Source organism: Macrotis lagotis, chromosome 1 (genome assembly GCF_037893015.1).
Source record: "Macrotis lagotis isolate mMagLag1 chromosome 1, bilby.v1.9.chrom.fasta, whole genome shotgun sequence".
Taxonomy (NCBI): Eukaryota; Metazoa; Chordata; class Mammalia; order Peramelemorphia; family Peramelidae; genus Macrotis; species Macrotis lagotis.
In genome coordinates, this window is record NC_133658.1 from 815,854,972 (window position 1) to 815,861,087 (window position 6,116).

Here is a 6,116-nt window from a genome sequence, read left to right on the forward strand (position 1 = left end):
GAAAGAGCATTGACCTTTGAGCCAGGAGCACCCAGGTCCAAATTCAGCCTCAGACACCCAACGATCACCCTGCTATGCAGCCCCAGGCAGGCCACCCAGCCCCATTTGCCCTGCGCACCCCCCCCCCAAAAAAAATGATAAAAAATGTGCTTGAGTCTTTGTTCCAACATCAACAACTCTGTTTCAGGTGAATCACATTCTTTATGATAAGTCCATCACAAAAGTTACTTCCATATTTTTCCACCGTTGTCATTACTGATGGCAACTCCCTCCTTTCATATTTCTCCACTACCATGTACTCTATTTTCTCTCTCCTTTCACTCTGACTCTGCTGTAGGGCAGATGAGTGGCACAGCAGACAGATCCCTGACCCTGGGGCCAAGAGGCCTTGAGCCCCCATACCACCCCTTAGACCCAGCATCCACCTGGCCCTATGGTCCCGGATAGGCCTTCCAACCCCAGCCCCTTGCAAGAAGTAAAAAAGAAAATGTGTTATATCTGACCACTCTCCCCCCATGGTCCATCCTCTCTTCCATCACCCCCCTTCCCCCATTCCCCCCCCTTCTTACTCCAGATACCTATACCCCATTGAGTAAATATGCTGTTTCATTTCCTAACCACCTCTGATGAGAGTGAAGATTCCCCCATTCCCCTTGACTACCCCTCTTCCATATCATTGCAATAGTTCATTGTAGTAAAGAAAAATCTTATTATATGAAATATCTTGGCCTATTACCCCCTCTCCTTTTTCTTTCTCCCATTACATTTCCCTTTTTTCTGTTGACTGCATTTTACCCCATATTTTATCTTCAAATTCAGCTTTCTCCTGTGCTTCAACTATAAAAGCTCCCTCTACCTGCTCTATTAACTGAGAAGGTTCATATGAGTATTATCAGTGTCATTTTTCTGTGTAGGAATACATGCAGTTCATCATCAAGTCCTTCATATTTTTCCCTTCTCCTCCAATCTCTATGCTTCACCTAAGTCCTGTATCTGAAGATCAAACCTTCTGTTCAGCTCTGGCCGTTCTAACAGGAACATGTGAAATTCCCCTTGTTCATTCCGAGGGGAGCTAGGTCAGCCTCTTGCCCAGGAAGAAAAAGAGAGAGACCTCATCCCTTCTGGGAACCTTCTCCTTCCTCAGAGGACCCAGACCTACCCCAAGCAGGGAGACCAAAGCCAGAGGGAATGGCCCCTGGGAGATATAGTCCTCCACCGCAGGTGGTGGTGACATTCAAGGATGTAGCTGTGGACTTCACCCCAGAGGAGTGGAACCTGTTGGACAATGCTCAGAAACAGCTGCACAAGAAGTCGTGCTGGAGAATGCTCAGAACTTCCTCTTCCTGAGTAAAGACCACTTCCCCTAGGAGTTCTAAGGCCACCATTAGTAGGAGCGTCTTCATTCCTTCCCTAAGGTATAGGGTTGGTGGTATCTATCATTACTTAGAAAGACTAAAGTGCTCATCTGCTTTTGAAGATTGTTGTGGCCCAGGGACCTGGGAGTTCTGGGACTCCTGAAACTCTCCTTTCATATCTGTGTAGCTTTAAGGCAAGGACAAAAGCAATGATCATGAATCTCAGAATTAAGATGATCTCAGGCAATGGCAGTTTATGCTCTTCCTGGATATGAATTTTGTCTGCAAAGTTTCTACACATCGATCCTGTAGCTTCTCCTTGAAGATTGGCATTGCAGGGACCTTCCTTCTTCTTCTTTAGGAAGATTTTTGCCAATAGAACATTATTTTTGCACTATCAGCTGCCTCTAATTCCTAGCAAATGAAATCAGTCAGAGGTAGCTGTTGTGCTATGAGGGGGTAGAAAGAGTTGGAATTCTCTGTTTCCAAGTTGATGCCATATTTTCTGTTGCATCATACCGTACTTCTCATAACCCTCAAAGTTCCTATAAGGAAACTCCCTGGATAGTTTCTTTGAGTCTTTGTGACCAATTGGTGATCTTTGCATCTTACATTCCACCTTCCCTGATGAAGAAGAAATTACAAATTTCTCTCCATCATCACTTCCAATTTATTTCCTATGACTAGGACTTCCAATTCCCAGAGAAAAATTTGTTCATCCACTTGGAGCAAGAAGGTCTGAGTATCTATCTACTTTCCAGATGAGGGAGACACTATTGATGGAGAAAAGGAATGAGAATTTAAGAAGCTCTATCAAAAAGGGATGGAGATTCATTTTATCTTACCTGTCCACAACAAAAATCACCAATTAGAATAAAAGATTTTGGGGGCGGCTAGATGGCGCAGTGGATTGGGCACCGGCCCTGGAGCCAGGAGTGCCTGGGTTCGGGTCCAGTCTCAGACACTTAGTGATTGCCTAGTTGTGTGGCCTTGGGCAGGCCACTTGGCCCCATTGCCTTGCAAAAAACCTAAAAAAATAGAATAAAAGATTTCTAGAGGCTTAATGTATTTTTGGAATTGACTAATTAATAGTTCATTAGCAGCTGAATTGGCTAAGTAGTTTGACTGGCTAAATAGTGTTGTAATTAATAAATGAAAAAAAATTCCAAAAGAAACAGCTTTGGTATAATGCTTCACATATAAGGGAGTGGGCTTTGCCCCAGGTGGCTTCTAGATGTGACAGGAAGGAACTTGGGTGTTGGAAGACCCGACTTGTTATTCCTTTTCAGATACCTTTTAATAGGGAGATCCAGGGCAAGTCATTGAACCTCTCAGTCTCAGTTTTGTCCTTTGTTAAACGAGGCACTTGGACTCTTTTCCCTTCTAGTGATAGTTCAGTGATCCCATTAAAAGTCTTTGTTGGTCACTTTGGACCATGGAACTACCCTGAAATTATCTAGATAGGGCTGAGGTTGTCTCATGTTGTCTTTTTTTAGACTTTTCATAAATCAAGAAGTATTTGCTAAGCACCAGAGAAATAAGGATGTTCCCTGCTCTCCAGAAGTTCACAGGCTCCTTTGAATGACAACAGGGACACAATTCTGTAAAATCTGTTTTATTTTTTTTTATTTTTTTGCAAGGCAATGGGGTTGGGTGGCTTGCCCTAGACCATACAGCTAGGTAATTGTTGAGTGTCTGAGGTCGGATTTGAACTCAGGTACTCCTGACTCCAGGGCTGGTGATCTATTCACTGCACCACTAGCCACCCTGAAACCTGTTTTTTTGAGGATAAAATAGAACCAGATAAGTGAAAGAAGATTAAAGGAACTGCAAGAATCTTATGGAAGTAGGTGGGTTTGAGCTTGTACTTCAGAGAAGCCATATTGAACATTCTAGGCATGAATTGTCATTAATGTAGGCGAATGGGACAAATTTCCCCATAGAAAGGAGGATGAGACACAGCCTTAGGAAGAAGTACCCAAGTAATTGTCTATAAGAAACAGCTTTTGGGGGAACTAGGTAGTACAGTGAATAAAGCACCCACCCTAACATCAGGAAAACCTGGGTTCAAATCCTGCCAGAGACACTTAATAATTGCCTGTGTGACCTTGGGGCAAGCCCATTGCCTTAAACAAAAAGAAAATTATAAAAGAAACAGCTTTGGTATAAGGGTTCACACAGTATTGAATGGGAAGGAATGTGCTGTAGTCTGTAGTACACATTGCAACTATGCCCCCATGTCATTCCTCTCTCTGTCCTTTGATTCAGTGATAACTGCAAGGAGACCTCTAAAGTAAAGAGATTAAAGAAAGAGCAAAAAGCCACCCTGCACAAGAAATGTTTATGAATGTTGCACATTGTTGTTATGAAAAGGAAACTAGAAACCAAAGTGATGACCATGTATTGAGGAATGACTGAGGAAGTGATGACCCAAGAAGATAGTAGGACCTTGTAGTCTGAGCTAATATGAAAAGCTCAGTTTCAGAGATCCATGCAGAGAACAACTATGACCCAGGATAGAGCAGGATCTTCCAGAATCTCTTGCTTTTAAAATCCCTTTTCTCAACCACTTTGAAAAGTTTACACTGGTCAGGCAACTGAAAGAATGCCATTCATCCATTTTCAGGGCTGTGTAAATCTGAGCTGTACACATGTTGTACTACCAGCTATACTGGGTATTTTAACCTGAATAAATTGAGATGGTTTCTTACCTAGGATTGAAGGGGAAAGGGAATGAGAATTTAACAAGTTGTCCAGAAGAGGGATGGAAATTCATTTCATCTCAATAGTTCACCTTACCAATCCAAAACAGGAATCACTAAGTAGAATGATAAAAGATTTCTAGAGGCTTAATATATTTTTGCAATTGACTAATTAGTAGCTCATTAGTAGTTAGATTGACTAAGTACTTTAATAATTGATAAATGAACTTTCAGGTTCATTGCATTTATTACTTTGACTTACTTTTTGTCATAAAAGTAAGTTGATTACGAAAATAAGCTTTTCTTATGCAAAGCTCTTTAATTAATTTATTTATTTACTTCTTTTACCCTGGAACATAACCTACTTTATCCCAGAAACTACTGAAAGACTGACTTAGGTAGCCAACCAGTTCTCCTAAAAATCATCCACATGGTAATATAGGTATATAAGTAAAAGATAAGTAAAGTGGAATAAAAATGAGAAAAATGTGAAAAAAAAGTCCATCTTTTTCCCTGGAAGAGGACATTGAGTCTTGCTGAGTAGTTGATTCTCAGCTGCATTCTAAGCTCCTTTGCCTTCTGGTATATTATATTCCAAGCCCTGCTAAGTCCTGTGTGATCCTGATTGCAGCTCCACGGTATTTGAACTGTGTCCTTCTGGCTGCTTGTAATATTTTCTCTTTGACTTGGGAGTTCTGGAACTTGGCTATAATATTCCTAGGGGCTGGTTTTTTAGGATTTCTTTTTCGGGGGGGATCAGTGGATTCTCTTCATTTCTATTTTTCCCTCTGCTTCTAGGATATCAGGGCAATTTTCCTGTAGTAATTCTTTGAAAATAATGTCAAGGCTCTTTTCCTGATCATAACTTTCAGGTATTCCAATAATTTTAAAATTATCTTTTTGTTTTCCATATCAGTTGTTTTTTCAATGAGATGTTTCACATTTTCTTCTAATTTTTCCTTTTTTTGGTTTTTGAAGTATTGAGTCCTGATTTCTCATAAATTCATCAATCTCCCTGATTTATATTCTTTGTCTGAAGGATTTGTTTTCCTCAGAGTTTTCTTATCTCTTTTTCCATCTGGCCATTTTGCTTTTTTAAAGCATTCTCCTCCTCAATAACTTTTTGAACTATTTTATCCATTTGACCTAAGCTGGTTTTTAGCATGCTATTTTCTTCAGCATCTTTTTTGGAGTTTCTTGACTAAGCTGCTGACTTCATTTCCATGTTTTTCCTGCATCTCTCTCCTTTCTTTTCCCAGTTTTTCTTCTAACTCCCTCATTTGATTTTCAGTCTTTTTTGAGCTCTATCATAGCCTGAGCCCAATTTCTGTTTTTCTTGGAGTCTTTAGATGCAGAAGCTTGTGCTTCTTCATCTTCAGACTGAGTGTTTTGATCCTTCTTGGGCTCATATGCAAAATATTTCTCAATGGTGTTCCTCTTGTTTCTCTGCTTGCTCATTTTCCCAGTCCAAACCTGCTTTTGGGGTGCTTCCTGAGCTTTTGGGACACTCCCACAAGGATCTCAATTCTGTCCTCCCTCCTGGTCTGTGAATGACCATATGTGCCCCACTGTGCCATGGGGCTGAGGTGGGGGGACCCTGGTGTTCTATGGGGGGCCTAGACTATGATCAGGATCTAAATGTGGTCAGAATCTGAGTCCTGTTCCAGGGGCAGAGCTTTGCAGTCTCTCTCTCTCTCTACTCCCCTCCCTAGGTTTAATGGGCTCATGCCCTGGGGGCTCCTGCTTACCAGCTCCACCTGCTTCTGTTTCCTGCATCTGGGCTGTGATAGCCATGCTGCTCGCTGTGTGCCCTGAGGGCTGGGCTCCACGTGCTCACTCTGGCAGAAGTCCCCTGCTGTTCCCCCACTTTGTGCCTGGTGCTCCTCGGGGTGCAGCTCAGGAGACTCCCCTGGGGCTGCTTCAGGGAGGCTGAAGTTCTTTCTCTGGCGGGCCACCCCTCCAGCTGGCCGCCCCTCCGACCCTGACCCCGGGGAGCAGAGTCTTTCTGCTCTTTTCCAGGTTACCTTGAGTAGGAGAACTGCCTCACTGGGTCCATTTG